Genomic DNA, 19992 nt, shown 5'->3' with positions numbered 1-19992 from the left:
CAGTGCCAGGTGGATGCGATGATGTCCCCGTCTGTGTAAGGTGGAGGACTGTAACAAAGTCCCTCCCCCTGAGAATAATAGGATAATGGGATTGGAATATGGTGAATTGCGGGGAAAAAAATTACACTCTATGCAGATGACATGCTATTTTTCCTGAGGGTACAGATGCCACATTGAGAGAGCTGATGGAGGTGATAACTACTTTTGGGCTTTACTCAGGCTTAATAATTAATTGGGCAAAATCAGTTCTTATGCCCCTTGACACTGTAGTTTCCCTGTCCTGCCTACACATTGCCCGGTGCCAGTGGTCCAATCATTTAAATATTTGGGAGTGTATATCTCTCCTACTATAACAGATTACTGCAAACTTAACATTATACCACTTATGCCAAGGTTTAAAGCTAAAATAGATGTCTGGAGTAAACTATGGCTCTCACTGATTGGGAGAGCCAATCTTATAAAAATTATCTGGGGGGGGCGCACATGCACAGAGCTGAGTCGAGCGGTAATGCCGGCTTAGAGCTCCGTATCCAGCGGGACTGATGAGCCTGCTAACGGAGGAGATAACAATCCCTCCCACACTTTCACAAAACCAATAAGATACCATCATATCTTACCTCTCATTTGTGACATTTTGGGGGTTTTTTGGCCACGTATGAAGCGGACCTCCTCTGAGGCATCACACAGAAAAGACAAAATTCATCTGCCCCCCCCCCCATTGCATCATTCAGTGAGGACTCTACATTAAAGGCACACAGCCTTTCTAATTCCCCTTCAGGAATTATCATATCTGAAATAGAGAATCTGGATGTTTCTCCACAAAAAGAAGTGTCACCTCCTGTAACATTAAAGCAAATAGAATTATTTCACAAATCATTAAAAACTACCGCAGACCATATCACTACAAGTCTCACTAAGGAGATTAGGGAATTGGGTCAACGTACATCTGAAATCAGAGTAGATGATTTGGAAAATTACACATTAAATTTCTCCTCAGAAATTGATAGTATTAAAGAGGAAAATACAATTTTACAAGACAAATTAGAAGATTTTGAAAATCGTGCGAGACAATCGAATATACGCATTAGAGGAATTCCTGAATCCGTGACAGACCTACAGGCAGCTATGATTGCCCTTTTTCAAGAATTACAACTAGCCATTCCAGCAGAGCGCCTTGAGATGGACAGGGTTCACAGAGCCCTAACTCCCAAAAAAACGGATTGTCCACCACGCGATATTATCAGAAAAATTTCATTTCTACCGTACTAAGGAACTATTACTAAATACAGCAAGAATTTAAAAATCCTTCAATTTCCAAGGGCACAATTATCAACTATTTGCAGATCTTTCACAACTAACAATCAATAAAAGATGAGCATTGAAGCCACTCCTCCAAATTTTACAGCGTAATGCTATAATTTATCAATGGGGCTTCCCTTTTCCTATATGTTCCATCTACCAAAGCCACAAATACGCATGCCGTACCGCTAAAGAATTGCAATCTACCTCACAGAATTTAGGTTTGATAAATACCAAAATAGACTTTGCCGAAACAAGTCAAAAATCATCATCATCTTCTGGCAACTCCTCTTCTACAGCCAGAAATAATGAAAACCATAGCCCACATAAGAGGAGTCGCATTCAATCCCCAATTCTGGATCCGGCTGATTCTATGGATTAAAAAGAGCATTGCGATAAGATTACAACCTTTTCCTTTTTATCTTTTTTGAAACTGGTGGATAGAATTGATACCGTTATAGTCTCCCTTCAATTTCCTTGTAGTTCCATTAATATCACAGCATAATTGTTTATGATATTATAACTCTTCCTTAACCGTCTTTAAACAACAATTCCAACCTGTGTAAAATGGACCCTCGCGCCACTATGTGCTAGACGTGAAATAAATCTACGTGCATAACAAAGTATAATGTAACAATCTGTGGAATAACAAAAGTGCAAGTGCTACTAAATGAAACAGAAAATGCAGCGGGACAAAATAGTAAACACAAACTATCACTTGAATAATTAAAAAAGAGTCCTGCGCAAATAATGCCACAAAAAATAAATAATGTATAAAAATGTGAAGAAAACAAGAGTCAATGTAAATATTTCAAAAATAAACACACCAATAGTGTAAGTGTGTAGTGAAAAAGCACTGGAGAAAGAACAGGACCAAATGTTCCAAAAGATCAGGCTCCCAGAACTCTCACCTCAGAGATGGAATAATAAGGCAAAAGAAAGTAATTCCAATGGACTTCTCCTTCACTTCTCTGTGCACAATCATCAAATGGTATAAACTTCTACCACTAGAGGGCCGATTCAATCTCTTATGAGTAATGCTGCAGCATATGTATCCTCGTGGTATGAAACTTAAAGAAAACACAGAGGGGAAGGGGGAAGGGAGAGAGAAAGGGGACTCCAATAGTGTAGTGGTTTCCAAAACTGAATAAATTTATTTAAGAGAAAGCAAATGGACTCTCACATTTAAAAAGAAAATATCAAACAGAAAGAGATCTGGCGTGTACAGCCAGTCTTACGCTCGTTCCGGTATTCCTACGGCCACTTCACAGTGGCCGTAGGAATACCGGAACGAGCGTAAGACTGGCTGTACACGCCAGATCTCTTTCTGTTTGATATTTTCTTTTTAAATGTGAGAGTCCATTTGCTTTCTCTTAAATAAATTTATTCAGTTTTGGAAACCACTACACTATTGGAGTCCCCTTTCTCTCTCCCTTCCCCCTTCCCCTCTGTGTTTTCTTTAAGTTTCATACCACGAGGATACATATGCTGCAGCATTACTCATAAGAGATTGAATCGGCCCTCTAGTGGTAGAAGTTTATACCATTTGATGATTGTGCACAGAGAAGTGAAGGAGAAGTCCATTGGAATTACTTTCTTTTGCCTTATTATTCCATCTCTGAGGTGAGAGTTCTGGGAGCCTGATCTTTTGGAACATTTGGTCCTGTTCTTTCTCCAGTGCTTTTTCACTACACACTTACACTATTGGTGTGTTTATTTTTGAAATATTTACATTGACTCTTGTTTTCTTCACATTTTTATACATTATTTATTTTTTGTGGCATTATTTGCGCAGGACTCTTTTTTAATTATTTAACAATTCCAACCTGCTATCTTTTGAAATTTAGAGTATTTATTTACATATCCATCGTTAATAATCTTTTTATTTATTTATTTTCCTCAAACAGTTAACTGTTATATTTAGTACTACTTCTCAGATTTAGCAGTTACAAAATCAAATAGTCCCTATTTTTAAGGTTGGCCTCTTTTATATTTTTGACTCCTAGTCATTGTTTACATCTTTTCCAAATACCCGAAATGTCACTTTTGACTTGGGCATTCTTTTCTGAATTAAACTAAACTTATTGGTTGTAAGATTACAATTTATTTGGTTGTCTCTTCATGTTCCACAGGGATGTTCCTTGCACCCCCCCCCCCCCCTTGCCACCCTCAGCTGCTTGACGTTTCTGCGGGCAGTTGACTGTGGCTCATGCACCCTTGGAGGGAGATTTTTTTTCTCCCCCCAACGGATATGTTAGGAATGTATATTTGTTTTGCTATATCCTTAGCATATATACTGTATATGTATACCGCAATCACCATTGTGTCATATTATGCCCCTAACAAGCAACCTAATGATTTTCTCTCTCATCTATTACAAACAATTGATTACCACAAAATAGGTACTGTAATTTTATGCGGAGACTCCAACCAGTCCAGCCATTTCCATTTCTGGATAAATCACCAATTCCACAGCCCCAAAGATCCAATAAACATTCTTTCTCAAAGCTCATCGCAAAACATAATTTAGTAGACTCCTGGCATGAATTGAATCCTACCAAGAGACAATTCTCACATTACTCACAACCTCATCGTTCATTTTCAAGAATTGACCATATATTTATATCCACGGGTATGGTGCCGGAAATATTGACTTCAAAAATAGTTCCCATCCCTTGGTCGCACCATAGTGCAATATACAATACTATGTCTTCCATAGTTCCAAGAGCAAAGGATTCAACATGGCTATTAAAGAGATTTTCTACTCAAAAATCCAGTACATAAAAATATTGAACTCAGGGCTTAATATTGAACTCAGGGCTTAAGGACTACCTATTGTATAATTCTACACCTGACATTTTTCAAACCACTTTATGGGAAGCACACAAACCTGTTATCCGTGGCATATGTCTACAAGCTAATATATTCAACAGAGAATGAAATGCCCCCTAGCCGCACTTTAGAAACAAATTTTAACTCATGCTATATGGCATTTCAGCATAACCCTTCTTCTTCCAAAGCAAAATTAGATAAAGCCAAATTGGAATTTGATTTATTCGTTACCAAATGTACAGACAAAACCATTAAAAGATCACAACATAACTTTTATATGAGCGCAAACAAACCAAATACACTTTTAGCCAAGGTTCTAAAATCCTGCCATAATCCAACTAAACCTATCTGTCTTAAAACTTCCAGAGATATATACACAAACAAACCACTGAAAATCTTAAATAAATTTAAATCACAATTAAAAAAACGTATACTCATCCGACAATGAGTTAGACCCATCCAAAGCAAATGATTTTTTTCTCTTACATATCCCAACCTATATTATCTAAAACACAATTGGAAATGATGGAGGAATCTGTGTCTATTGAGGAGGTATTTGAAGTTATTAAGAATTTTAAATTAAACAAAAGGCCTGGTCCAGGTGGATTTTCTGCTCTTTACTACAAAACATATGCAGATATTCTATCACTGGTTTCGATGAATACTTTAAATTCCCTCTTGGAGGGTCATTCCTTCAGGAGGGAATCTCTGACTGCAATTATTTGCATGATACCCAAACCACATACGGATGAATCAGTTTGGTCAAATTATCACCCTATTTCTTTACTAAATTTGGACGTAAACATTTTGGCCAAAATTTTAGTCAATAGATTAAATAAGATTATTGGTAACCTTATACACCATGACCAAGTAGGTTTCATCCTTATTCGACAAGCTGGCGATAATATCAGACGTGCAGCACTTTTGTCACATTCCACTAAAATACCTCGTATCCCAACCTGTTTTCTTTCTCTAGACATTAAGAAGGCATTTGACACGGTATCATGGTCTTACATGCAATTCACCCGTAATGGGGCTTTGGTCCACATTTTTTGCAATGGATTTCTGCATTATATCATGACCCTAAAGCCTACATTAAATATGCAGGGTACAAATCGGATGAATTTAATATACAGAGAGGGACACATCAAGGATGTCCACTCTCTCCATTATTATTCGCACTACTCATTGAACCTCTAGCTCAAAGTATAAGGATGGAACCTACAATCACGGGTATAGATCTAGGTGGATGTCATCATAAAATATGCTTATTTGCGGATGACATTCTGCTATTTTTGTCCTCACCACACATTTCTGCTCCAAACCTTATGGTTGTATTACATGAATTTTCACTTATCTCAGGCCTCAAAGTTAATGTCCAAAAATCACTGGCACTAAATATCTCACTCAACGAAAAAGATAAACAAACTTTGCAAGATTCTCTACCCTTTAAATGGGCAGATCGCAGTCTTCCATATTTGGGTATTCAACTCACTCCCAATCCTTCAGATTTATTTGTAGCTAAATACCTGGCTTTATTGAAACACGTTACCAGTTCATTATCTAACTGGTCATCCCTACCGATCTCGTGGTTTGGAAAAATTAACATTATAAAAATGACCATACTTCACAAATTTCTTTTTTTTACATCAAGAAAAAGTTTATTGAAGAATCAGATGACAATAACATTGATTACAAAGTCAATTCATGAACAAATGTTACAGATGTGTACAATGACGTTCAATCTAGAAACAGCTCGGGTAAGCCCATGCTGTGTATAAATAGAAAGTGGGTCTTTACCATGGCGAGAGCAAAATTGCGTCAGGCTCTAAATCTTTCAAGGTTTGCCATCAATTTAACATTTTCATAACTTCCATACTAAATACTTAAGCTAATTAGTAGAACAATGTCGTGTCGTGTAGGGTCCAAATTCTGACATTTCTTTTCGAGTGTCAAGGTTTATGTTCCATAACTATTTGCTAAGATAAATTGGTATGTCTTTGTATAACTCTTGTACCAAAATAGTTGGCATAGAAAAATCGGGTAAAGAATTAGAAGATAAAGCAGAAAGAAAAGAGAAGAGGCTAGAGGGGGAGAAAAAGGAAAAACAAAAGGAAAGAGGCAGTCTTTTTTACGAGCCTATTGTAGTTTTGAGGTCTATGTTCTATGTTTTGAAAGCATGTCACACTTATGATTTTTAAGGTCTGCATACGCTTTAGAATAACGGAATATGATCCACTGGGACCAGGTTTCATGAAATTTTGCGATATTCTCACATGCTTGAGCTAGTGTTTCCTCCATTATGTAAGTGTTGGCAACCCTATCCAACCAGTCCGTTACTGTCGGAACTCGAGAGGAATGCCAGTGGACCGGCACAAGTGCTTTAGCTGCGTTAAGAAGGTGTTTAATCAATGAATTTTTGTAACTCCAAAGTGAGGTGTTGGAAATATGCAGAAGGCAGCAAGCCGCATCTAGCTTAATTTGGGTGTCATTTGCATAATCAGAGCCCTCACCTTGTCCCAATAGGGGGTCAGTTCGGGACAGCTCCACCAAATGTGTGTGCGAGTCCCCACCTCCTTCTGACATCTCCAGAAGATCTCTGGCACCTGGGGGAACCATCTGTGTAGTTTATCTGGTGTGTGATACTACTTTGTTAACAGTTTGTACCCTGTTTCTTGCATTTTCGTGCTAATTGAGCACTTGTGGGGTAGTACACAAGCGTCCTTCCGTTGGGGATCCGTGATGTTCCACTGGAGCTCATGAGACCATTTCCTTCTGAAGCCATCATCGTTTGTATGTATTGCTTTTTGTAGCCATTTGTAGGAGACTGAGGTAGCCTTATTAATTTGTTCGCCAGACACGCAGACCGACTCCAATTCCGTCAGTTGTCTGTTAAAGTCTTTTTTTGTGGACTGAAGCATTAGTATAGCTTCTAATTTGGAAGTAAGTCCAAAGAGGGAACTGTGCATTCCCCCAGTCCTTTTTTAGAGTGTCGAAGTCCTTCCTGCGTCCGTTGGAGAAACAATCTTTTGCTAGTCTTGGAGTGTTAGAGGCTGTGTTTAGAGTAGTTGATTCCCCTTACCCAGGCTGAAATCTGGGTTGTCTCTGAGAGGTGTCAGTGGGCTGAGTGGAGTGGTTAGGGTGGACTGCTTTGTGATTGTACGAAAGGTTTTCAGTGTTTTCTGTTAGCAGATTTAATTTGCATGTGTCTTTAAGTTTGTTCAGAGGGATCCATGGGGAGAAGCGCAATAAGTTGGCATTACGTTTATTTTCCAACAGCACCCAGTCTTTGGAATTTCGTGACAGTGCCAGTCTATTACCCTGGTCAGATGAGCAGCTAGATGGTAATTCCTAAAATCCGGAATTCCCATTCCTCCTAATTCCTTGGGTTTCGTCAGTAGGGCAAATCTAATTCTTGCCCTTTTATTGTTCCAAAGAAATCTCAGAACCAGAGAATTTAGTTTGTTAAAAAACTCTCATGAATGGGAATCGGTAGCGCTCTGAACAGGTGAATAAATCTGGGCAATATTGACATCTTCAAGATTGCTGCTCGGCCAAACCACGAAAAATAACCCAACCATCAGGATTTAAGGTCTTTTTCTATGGCCTTTAGTAGCGAGGAGAAGTTTTGTTCAAAAATGTGTTCTACGGTCGGTGTTAACCAAATACCCTAATAATTGAGCGCCACTGTTTCCCATTGGAATGGGCAGTTTTCCTTGGTCTTCTGAAGTTCGTCTGCATTTATATCAATATTCATTGCCTCAGACTTGGCATAATTGATTTTTAGGTTTGAAATATAGCCAAACTTTGTGAATGCTTTGAGTAAGTTGGGGCTAGTCGAGTGTGGATGTGTTAAAAAGAACAATAAATTGTCTGCGTATGCCGCGACCTTGAACTCTCTGTCCCCGATTCCAAATCCCCTAATTAATTTATTGTTCTTAATTAGCCTGATGAACGGCTCTAGAGATAGAAAGAATAACAGGGGGGACAGGGGACATCCCTGCCGTGTTTCGTTTGAAATTACTTTCTCTGACAGATAGCTATTAATCTTTAGCTTAGCTGTAGGGTTTTGGTAGATTGCTGAAATCCAGGACGACATGTGTGGTCCCAGCCCAATGTGAGTACATGTCGCCAGCATGTAGTCCCATGCCACTCGATCTAAGGCCTTCTCCGCATCCATAGACAGGAGAAGGCCCCCCATCTTCCCCTTTCGGGCTGCCTGTGCCAGTAGAAGGGTCTTTATGATACTATCTTTGGCTTCTCTCCCTGGCATGAAGCCTACCCGCTCCGGTCCAATCAAGTCCGGCAGTAAAAGGCACAATCTGTTAGCCAGAATTTTTGTCGGGATTTTAGATTTTTTTTAGGTTCAAGAGGGAGATCGGCCTATAACTAGCGCAGGCAGTGGGGTTTCCAAAATTTTTATATTTATTTAGAACGCTTCCAATCCATATTCCCGCCTATTTTCTCAGATTGATTCAACAAAGGGCAATACAATTCACTTGGGGTAAAATAAAACCACGGCTACATAAGAAAACCTTAGTTCTTCCTAAATCTATGGGTGGTCTGGGATTCCCAGATTTTACAACATACTATCAAGCGGCTCAGTTAGCACAATTAACAAAATATCACTTGACTACAGAGGTTCCTATGTGGGTATCCATCAAAGCTATAGACTGTGACCCTTTTACTATAAATAATTTACTATGGTTACAACCTGCAGATCGCAAGGCTTTAAAGAACCCAATTTCTATTTAGACATTCCTTATCATTGTGGGATAGACATAAAATATCACATGGTTTACAATCTCCGCATAAACCACTTCTTTCTTTCCATAAAAATCCAACCTTCTATCCAGCTTGGAAATACCCCAAGACTTTTAAAGCCTGGTCTAAGGCTGGCATTACTTGTTTATATGATATAACTTCATCATCCTCAATATGACCTTTCCCAGAATTATGTGAGACCTCTGGGTTACCCCATTCTGAACTATTCAGATATCTTCAAATAATTTTTTTTTTATACTCCTCTCCTCAGTTCTACTGATAATCTACATACTATTTCCCAATTTGAAAGAATTTGCCTCAAAGAACCTCACGCTCAGGGTTGTATCTCAATAATCTATTCCCAATTGATCACTAAATCTAACACAATATTACCTACATATATATCCAAATGGGAAAAAGATCTTGAGTGTACGATTCATCCCAAGACTTGGTCTCATATCTGGTCTAACACTAAATTTTCTTCTACAAACATTTTGGCGATTGAGACATCGTATAAAGTGCTTACAAGATGGCATTTGGTTCCTGCCAGAATAGCCAAATTTACAGTTGATAATTCAGGCCTCCGGAACAGGGTACATATATGCACATTTGGTGGCATTGTCCTATTGTGCAAAAAGGTCTTACTGATTATCTCAAAATTATTTGATTGCTCTGTTTTACAAGACCCAATGTCAGCTCTCTTTAATCTAAAACCAGTTTCTCTCATACAGAATCAATTCAAACTATTCCTCGTGTTTCTGATAGCCGCAAAACAGAGTAGTCATCTCTTCCCCTCCTTTTTGCCCTTATTTATTTTTACAATTTTCTTCTTCCCTGCTTCTTCAAAGACTACTATTTTTTTTTTTTTTTCAAATACAACCTTTTCTTATATTGCAGTATTTGTTATACACATATAATTGAACCTGCGGTCAAGATTCAGCTTTGTTCAAATCTCTAAAATAGATATATTCTTGCCTTCTCCAGTTTATTGAGATTCTCAAATCTTCAGCTATAAACAACTTTTATACTCTAGTTTACTCTTAGTTTATATACATTTCTCATCTCAAATTGGAGTGTTTATCACTCTCTCTTTCTTTTTATTATCACTTTGATAACTGCAGTTTATTATAAATTTAATTCATATTAAATTTATTTCATTTCCATAGGTTATAAATGATAGAGTAAGATTCTTTTGTTTTTATGTGTTTATTTTTATTCATTTATTTACCGGTATTTATTTATTTATTTTTTTAGCAACACCTGTACTTCAATGTTATATTTTAATATTTTTGTCAAATATTCTGTATTTTTTGATATTTATTGTTTTTAAAACAAATAAATCTTTTGAACGAGAAAAATTATCCTTATGCCACAGTTTCTTTATTTGTTGCACAACTCTCCAGTAGTGATTCCTATATACATTTTTAGGCCTGTTAATACAATTTTTGGGCCCGGTTATGGAAGAATAAGTCCCCAAGGATCAAATTAGTATTAGAAATTGTGATAAAACATCGCTGATCCAATTAATAAAATACCTATATACAGTATCTCACAAAAGTGAGTACACCCCTCACATTTTTGAAAATATTTTATTATACCTTTTCATGTGACAACACTGAAGAAATATGTCACTTTGCTACAATGTAAAGTAGCAAGTGTACAGCTTGTATAACATTACGAATTAGCTGTCCCCTCAAAATAATTCAACACACAGCCATTAATGTCTGAACCACTGGCAACAACCGGGGTGGCAAGGATCAAATTAGAACAACGTCAGCGGCCCAAAGATAGGGGGAGAGGTCGCTCAACCCAATCAATGGTCCAGATGCAACACCTCATTGTGGCTTTTGGGAACAATCCAAATGCTGGTAACTCTACCTTCTCCTCTGCACAGTTCACCATGATGTACCAAATGGGAACTCTGGACATAACCGGGGATCTAGAATCCATGTGCTTTAACTTCCCAAACAGGCTTTATCCAACGTACACACTGATTAAAAAAATTTGGTCCAAAGTACGCTCATTCCAAGGAGTTACTGGTTTTATAGTTCGCTTTGGCACAATGCTTGGTATGTTGAACTGTTGAGGTTGCCGTGTGCGGGAGTGTGGAAGTGCTAGAGTATTACTCACCTGGGACAGGTTTTTTAGAATTGCAGGCTTTGTTCATTTGAGGACCTAAGAACTAACTTCCGCCTCCCCCCATGATGCAATTTTACTATTGCAACTCAGACATGCAGTGCGTGCTCAGGATTCCGCCATGGACTGGACTTTATTCCCCACTCCTGTGCTCAGGTATGTTTAATCTGTGGTTGACACGAAAGGCTTAATTTCCAATTGCTATAGTATGCTACTACCTTCTAATTTGGAAGGATACCCATGCAATGCTAAAGATAAGTGGGAGCGTGATGTGGGACCCCTGAAGGATGAGCTTTGGGATAATATCCTTGACTCTGTCCTCCACAGCTCCCTCAGCAAAGCCCAGAGGCTTTCACAAATCTTTATTGTACTCAGGGTTCACTACATCTCCTTGAAAGACCGCTCTCTGTGCCAGATACGGCCGCCTCCTGGCTGATGCCTTCCAGACCCTCCTCTTGGCTGAGCTCATCCTGTGTATAAAAAAGGGACATAGCTTTAGTTTTTGCTTCATCAATCACACACAATTTTAAGCTCATGACTTTCAAATTGAATGTTAATAAATATAAAAGATTATCATTCTGACTCCAGGATTTTTGAAGCTGGTCACAAACATTTTTGGCCACTACTATCTAGTGATATGTATACATAATTTTTTTGATAAAATCATTGATTTATAAGCAATTATAACATCTAGTTAACATCATTAATATTGGAACAATAAATATGTCTAAAAATAATATACCTGACTCCAGCTGGGCGCATCCACTTCTTCCAAGATGGAAGGCCCAGGTTGTTCGTCAGCCTCTGCTGGGGTTGAGGGAAACGGTGGAAGGAAGGCTGCAGGGTCGAAAGAGACTCCCTGGCTTCAGTCTGGTCATCCAGAAACTGCAGTTTGTTGAAGTTCCATAGCCTGGGGACATAAACATTCTCTGCTGATGCTCCTGATTGGAGTGATTTCTGGATCTTTTTATGCTCCTTCTTATACATGTTCCTCAAGAAACATCATGTTTTCATCGGGGACCTGAGTCTTAACAAATTCCAGAAGTTTCTCCAGCGATGACCTCCTAGCTTGTTTATTATAATATAAGCTGTGTTTCACCTCCCACAAATTCCTATTCTCCCTGTACCTGTCTATGAAACTGGCCATAAATTCTGGGTCCTTAAAGTGATTCATCTTTGCTGTAAGACAATACACAAGACAAAAACACTAATGTCAGCCTAAACTCTCATTATCATATCTCAATATAGGCCTCAATCTTGAAGCAGTATAGGCCATTGTGAGGGGCCAAGTTCAAATTTTACCTTCATTTAGGACGCTCGCCACTTCCGCACATCCTTCCTCCACACACAGATCAGATGTACGACACATGCGCATTAACTTGATATAGACTGTTGTGATATTGACATGTGTGAAACTCCGCCGGCGTCACCCGCCCCCCGCCCCTGACATACGTTCTCAAAAATTCCCCGCCCTGTCTCTTTCATCGCAGTGGGAGAGGAACACAAAAGGTGACTACTACAAGTAGTAACAAGGAGGAAAGCCTGGAGGCTGAAATGTCCTGATCCAGGAGGAGGTTTAAGGCCTCCAATATGTCCTTTGAGGAGATGGTGGAGATGGCCCACATATTGAGGAGGGCCGACTAAGATGTAAAGAATGGGCAGTACCCAAACCCCAATCTGCGAAAGGCCAAAATGATGATGAAAGTGGTGAAGAGTTTGCGGCACAAATTTGGGATATGCCAATCAAAGGAGCAATTAAGAAAACACTGGTCAGACCTAAAATTAAGGGAGATGGATCAGTACAGAAGGATAAAGAAAGTGCTTCAAAAAAGTTAGTACTTGTCATGTGTTCCTATTATGATTATTAACTAGTAGGGATGAGCCGAACACCCCCTGGTTCGGTTCGCACCAGAACCTTCGAACGGACCAAAAATTCATATGAAATTTAGAACCTCATTAAAGTCTATGGTACCTGAACATTCGAAATTAAAAGTGCTAATTTTAAAGGCTAATATGCAAGATATTGTCCTAAAAGTGTTTGGGGACCCGCTCCTCCCCCAGGGGACATGGATCAATGCAAATTTTTTTTTTTTTAAACAGTAATTTTTTCGGGAGCACTGATTTTAATGACGATTAAAGTGAAAAAAAAGTGAAATATTCCTTTAAATATCTTGCCTGGTGGGTATCTATAGTATGCCTGGGAAGTGGCATGTGTTTCCCGTGTTTAGTACAGTCCCTTCACAAAATGACATTTAATGGAAAAAAAGTAACTTAAAAATGCATGCGGTTTTAATGTAATGTCTGGTTCCGGCAATATGGATCAAAATCATTGAGAAAAATGGCATGGATCCCGCCCCCTGCCCATTACTATCCCCTTTGGGTCTTGTACAGATATTAAGGGGAACCCATACCCAAATGAAAAAAAGGAAAGGCATGGGGCCCCCAGGCCCTATATACTCAAAACAGCAGTATACAGGCGGTGCAAAAAAGACAGGGACTGTGTAGGTTTGTTGTGTTAAGTAGAATCTGTTTGTAATTTTGAACTGGTACATTTTTAAAGTGTAGCTCCAGTCAAAAAATATATTTTTAAGCTTTTTGGAAAACATAAGGAAGGGTTATCACCCCTGTATAATTTTTTGGGCTGTCCGTCTTTTTTCATCTCCCTTCCTGTTGTCTCCTTCCGTTTGCAAGTAGATGTTTGTAAGTTGGATGTTTTAAAGTAGGGGCCGCCCTATATGCTCTGCAGAAATTTGGCCCTAAGGTATTGGTGTTGCCACAAGTTAACACTGTAAGCCCTCAAAGTGACTCTTGGTGGGCGCTGGAGCACCCTGCTGTGAACTATTATATCAAGAATTGTAATTACATGCCATTGTTGAACAGTGGTAGAAAAATTGGGTCTTTGGTGGTTGTGGTGGTGGTGGTGGTGCTGGTACTCTCAGTGGGCGCAGGAACGGGCCCTGCTGTGAAATATTATATCAAGAATTGTAATTACATTAACCTCTTAAACAGGGGCTGAAAATTTGGGCCTTAGGCACTGGTGCCAGAACACTGCAACACCTCACAGAAACTCTAGTTGGAGAGCAGGAATGAGCCCTGCTGCAAAGCATTGCATCAAAAATTGTAATTACATGCCCCTGTTAAACAGGGGCTGAAAAATTGGGCCTAAGCCACTGGTGGCGGCACCCAGAACCAAAAAATGTCTTCCAAGCTATCAGCAGGGTCATTGAGGAGGAAGATTATAGTCAGTCAACATAACAGGACAGTCACTCAGCATCAGCATAGGCAATTGTAAGAGAAAGTGCCACGCTAAATAAAATAATATAATAATAAATGTGCAAACAAAGACCTCTACACAAAATTTACAAACTAGTATACAAATATCGGGTGACCCCTATATCAGTTGAATATGTGTGTATACGTTATACGTGCAAAAACAATACAAAAAATATATTTAACAGAGTCCTTCTGATAAAGATTAGTGCAATGTCTATACAATGGATGAACAACAGTCCCCCACTTTCACGTGAAAAGTAAAAGCTGAAAGTCTTTCGGAAAATCCAAAAAGTGCACAATACACCCTTGTGTGAATGGCACCACCTAGAACAAATTCAAGGCTTACCAGATGCCTTTGACCCAAACGGACATATGCCCGAAGGATCAAAACAGCTTTGATATAAATTGATTAGATGGTCTCTGAGGAACCATGAGGTATGGAACTAGTTGGTATATAAACTCCTCCAAAGCCAAACTCGATGTAAAATATCCTCCAATTAGAGAAACAGATCATACTCCACCAAAGTGATCATACAGGAAAGAAGAATGGAACCGACATAGCGTAATTCCGTAAAATGTAAAAGTTTATTAAAACAGTATCACACTTACATTTCTGTAGTTGACATATCGCTTTTTCAATAGTCACAGCAGTGAGGTTCGTCCGACGCATTTCGTCTCCTCGGACGTCGTCTGGGGTATGCCCCCACTGCTGTGGTACTCACTTATATATGCTTAAGTGTCCAATGGGCCGGAATTTCTCAATTATGTGTCACTCCGGTTCACTTCCGGTTTCCGGTCATAAAATGGCCGCCAAGCCATCACTCAGCATCAGCATAGGCAGTCTTGAAGGGATGTGACATTTCAAAAAAAATTATTTGGTTACATCAGCTTCAAGTGCTTGGTAGCTGGTGGTGATCCAAGACTGATTCATCTTTATGAAGGTCAGTCGATCAATCGAGTCGGTGGACAGGCGCACCCTGTGATCGGTTACAAAGCCTCCAGCAGCACTGAATGTGCGTTCCGAAAGAACGCTGAATGCAGGACAGGCCAGTAGCTCAATTGCATACTGTGCAAGCTCTGCCCAGTGATCCATCCTCAAGACCCAGTAAGCCAGAGGATTTTCAGTGGGAAAGGTGTCCAAGTCTGACCTTGCCCCTAGGTATTCCTGAACCATGTAAATCAGACGCTGGCGATGGTTGCTGAAACCGAACATAACTTGGGGCTGCGGACTAAAAAATTGTCTGAATGCATCGGTCAGATGGCCACCTTCTCCACCGCTCTTTCTGTGACTAACCGAAGCCTCAGCAACACGTTATCCAGGACCAGGAGTTTGTAACCTCCCAGTCTCTGGGAACACATTGCACAGACCTTTCTGCTCCCGGAGATGTCTCATCCTCTGCTCCCTCTGCGACGACAAGATAAGGTCTGCAACCTTACCCTTGTACCGTGGATCAAGGAAAGTTGCCAGCCAGTAATGATCCCTCTCCTTGATCTGAAGAATACGAGGATCCTTCCGCAGGCTTTGCAGGATCAGGGAGGCCATGCAGCGTAGGTTAGCTGAGGATTTCGGTCCGGATTCCTCTGGGTCACTAAGGACGACATGATCCACAGCCACCTCCTCCCAGCCACGTACAAGTCCATGGGTTTCTTGGGACTGTAAATCATCCCTAAAAGACTGCTGCTGCTGATGCTGAGTGCCAGGCTCCACCTCCATGCTGACACAATCCTCCTCCTCCTGCTCTTCCTGTGTGATGTGTGGGACAGCAGGAACACTGTCTGAATAAAGGGGCCCTTGAGAGGCAAGGAAGTCCTCCTCTTCCTGCCTCTGTTCTGCCTCAAGTGCCCTGTCCATTAATCCATGCAGCGTATGCTCCAACAGGTGGACAAGAGGTACAGTGTCACTGATGCATGCACTGTCACTTAGTTCTCACCATCCTCGTGGCCTTCTCAAATGGTGACAGGACAGTGCATTCATCCCTGATCATGCCCCACTGGCATGGAGAAAAAAAACAAGCTCCCTGACCCTGTCCTGGTGCCGTAGTCACACAGGTACTCATTGATGGCCCTCTGCTGTCTGTACAGCCACTGCAGCATGGCCAACATTGATTTCCACCTGGTGGGCATGTCACATATAAGGTGGTTCTTGGGCAGGTTCAACTCCTTTTGGAGCTCAGACAGCCGAGCACTGGCATTATATGATCAGCGGAAATGCACACAGACTTTCCTGGCCTGCCTCAGGACATCCTGTAAGCCCGGGTACCTGCCCAAGAACCGCTCCACCACCAGGTTAAGGACATGAGCCACACAGGGCACATGGGTCAGTTATCCCTGTCGGAGGGCAGAGAGGAGGTTGGTGCCATTGTCGCAAACCACCATTCCTGGCTTAAGCTGGCATGGCGTCAACCATCGCTCGACCTGCCTCTGTAGAGCTGACAAAATATCTGCCCCAGTGTGGCTCCTGTCCCCCAAATACACCAGCGCAAACACGGCATGGCATCTTTTTTGCCTGCGTACTTGCGTAGCCCATTGAATGCCTACGGAGCACTGCTGGTTCAGAGGACAAAGCACAGGAAGAGGCCATGGAGGAAGAAGAAGAGGAGGGGGTGGAGGAGAGAGGTGTGTCACAACCAGTAGTAGCATTTTGGAGGCGTGGTAGCGGAACAACCTCCAACACTACTGCACCTTGTCCTGCATCCTTCCCAGCTGCCAGAAGAGTGATGCTTGCCAACGAGCTGCATGGCAGGTCAACATACGTCTGGTCAAGCATGTGTTGCCCAAGTGGCTGAAGTTTTGGCCACGCGAGATACGCTTGAGACATATGTTGCAAATAGCAGCAGCGCGATCTGATGCACTCGTCTCAAAAAAGGCCCACACCAAAGAACTTTTGGAATAACACACAGAGGCAGCGCCTTGCACAGGTGGAGCTCTGCGGTGTGATTCAGTCGGTGTGCTGTCCTTAAGCTGGCCCCTGGAGGGTATCCTGACAAGTTGGAGATGTGCATCCTCCTCCTCCCTCCTATCAGGCACCCACCTGGAGTCAGTGACCTCATCATCCCCTCCCTCTTCATCACTGGCAGTATGCTGCAGCTGGTGGAACATGACTGCCAGATTGCTGTCCCCTCTCTCTGGGCTCATTCTACTGCCTTCCTCTAGCTGGGTATCATCATCAGATCCTTTAAAATTCTGGGTATCCTCCTGCAGCATGCACCCAACACTGTGCTCAAACAGTTCGGGGGACTCCTCAGGAGGACATGGTGGGTCTAGGGAAGGAGTGACTGATGCCATTGAGACAAGGGAAGAGGACGCATTGGCAGCTGCTTTGCCAGTAACCTGAGCCTGAGTGAGAGAGGATGAGGAGGATGAGGAGGGCTTGGTCATCCACTCTACTTAGCCCTTGTACACACGGTCGGAGAATCTGTCGGAATGAGTCTTATCAGACCGTGTCGTCAGATAATCCGACTGTGTGTGGTATGCATCGGACTGATTCCATCCGAATCTCTGTCCGACCCAATTTTCCAACATGTTGGAAATATTTCCCGACCAACTGGGCCAGACGGACCTAATCCGATCATGTGTAGAGCATTTTCATCGGACCAAGTGCCACGCATGCTCAGATCAAATTCCTACATCAAAGCTATTGGCTACTAGCCTGAATGTAGTCCCATCGTAACGAAATTACGTCATCACGTTCTGAAAGATCGGATTTTTCGCCCACTTGGCCCGACCGTGTGTATGCAACAGTTTCGGACACAATCCGTCGACTAAATCCGACGGGCAAAATCCGACGGATTTGGTTGGCAAAATCTCCGACTGTGTGTACAAGGGCTAAGTCTTCGGCATGTTGCGGCTCAACATATCCAGCTGCTGAAAATAAGGACAAGCGTGTCCCATGGCCACGTGCTGATGACAACGCACTGCGTCCACAACCAGCACTGTTGCCTCTTTACAACGAGCCTGCTTTCCCTCTTTCATTGGCTCGTCACTGTCTGCCTCTCGTTGTTGGCCTTCCAGACATACTAATGGCCTGCAGGGAGATGAGAACACCAGCAATTGGGGGTAGTTTCAGGTGTATACTGTGTAGGAGGCCCAATACACTGACTGTAACTACTCCAGATGCCTGTGGTATAGAAACGGAACAACACCAGCAATTGGGGGTAGCTTTGGGTGTATATTGTGCAGGTGGCACAATATACTGACTGTAACTGCTCCAAATGCCTGTGGTATAGAAACGGAACAACACCAGCAATTAGGGGTAGCTTCAGGTGTATATTGTAAAGAGAAGAAAAAACAGCGCCAATCTAAGTGCAGTATATTTGGATCACAAACATTTAATTAGTAAAGTTATACACTCACACTCTACCAGAGAGTTTCAGGCACATCATGTATTTAGAAAGGTCTCTGGGGGACATCGCAGGGCTCCCGAGGAGAAGCGGTTTCTCATTCGGCTGTGTTTCTCGTCCGGTGGCGCCGGTGGTTCCCAGCGTCGCACGGCCCGTAGCAGCGTCAGGGAGGTACGTTGGTACGTTGGGGCGCACTGCGATGACGTTCGTTATAGTTTACGTTGCACGCGTTCGGAGCATGCGTGCTCCTTCATCAGGCATCTGGGTCACCATATTGGAAGTGGTTTAAATAGGGAGAAGGGCAGTTCTAATTGGTCGTTCGAGTTCAGGTTCCACCTTGTGGGGCGGAACTGTTCCGACCAAGGCATGGTGTTAATAGGCTATGTGCTGCAGGCTTGTTGTAGGTTGTTATTGTGTGTGTGTGTCCATAAAGGAACAGTTTAATTTGTGTGTGTATAGATACAAATTAAAAATGTGGGAAAAAACGATAAAAGTTGGGATTTTTTATTTTTTATTTATTAAATTGTTTTAGAAAAATCGAAAATGTTTGTAAAAAGAATTTTGTAAAAAGAGTGAAATAGATTGTAAAATAATTAATTTGTTAGAAATTGAGAAATAGAAATAAAAATAAAAATAAAAATGATAATAAAAAGAATAATAAAAAAATATATATATACCAGTGGAATTAAAAAATAATACTAAAAATAACGATAAAAATATGGATAAAAAATATAATGATAATGCAAATAAAAAAATATATATATAGAAAAAATTATGTAGTAAAAATAAAAAATAAAAATAAAATTATGAAAAATATATAAAAAAATATATATAAAAATGAAAATCAAAATATATATATAAATACAAAAATACAGAGAAATAAAAAGAATGAAAATGGTGAGAAAAAAACGGGGGATGGGGCAAAATAATTTTTTATTAGATGAAATGTTGTAGGTATATTCCTTTGGTGGGTATTAGAACGTAAGATGGTAAGAGACATGTATATTGATAGGATTTGATATTATAAAATTTGGTAATATAGGATACAATTGAAAATGATGTGCAAATAAAACAATGATGTTCAAACAAAACATATATATATATATATATATATATATATATATATATATATATATATATATATATATATATATATAAAAAGAATATATACAATAAAAGGTGGGAAGTATTCATAACGATTGTACATGTGTGTGCATTTCAATTCACGTACACACACTATTATGTACACATATATACACACACATATACACACATATATATATATATATATACACACATGTGTGCATACATACACACACGTGCATGGACCTACATGCAGTGGGATCTG

The sequence above is a fragment of the Lithobates pipiens genome, unplaced genomic scaffold (assembly GCF_037356315.1).
Source record: "Lithobates pipiens isolate NorthernLeopardFrog02 unplaced genomic scaffold, aLitPip1_a1.2 Scaffold_13, whole genome shotgun sequence".
NCBI classification, from domain to species: domain Eukaryota; kingdom Metazoa; phylum Chordata; class Amphibia; order Anura; family Ranidae; genus Lithobates; species Lithobates pipiens.
Note: the sequence above shows the minus strand (reverse complement) of the source record.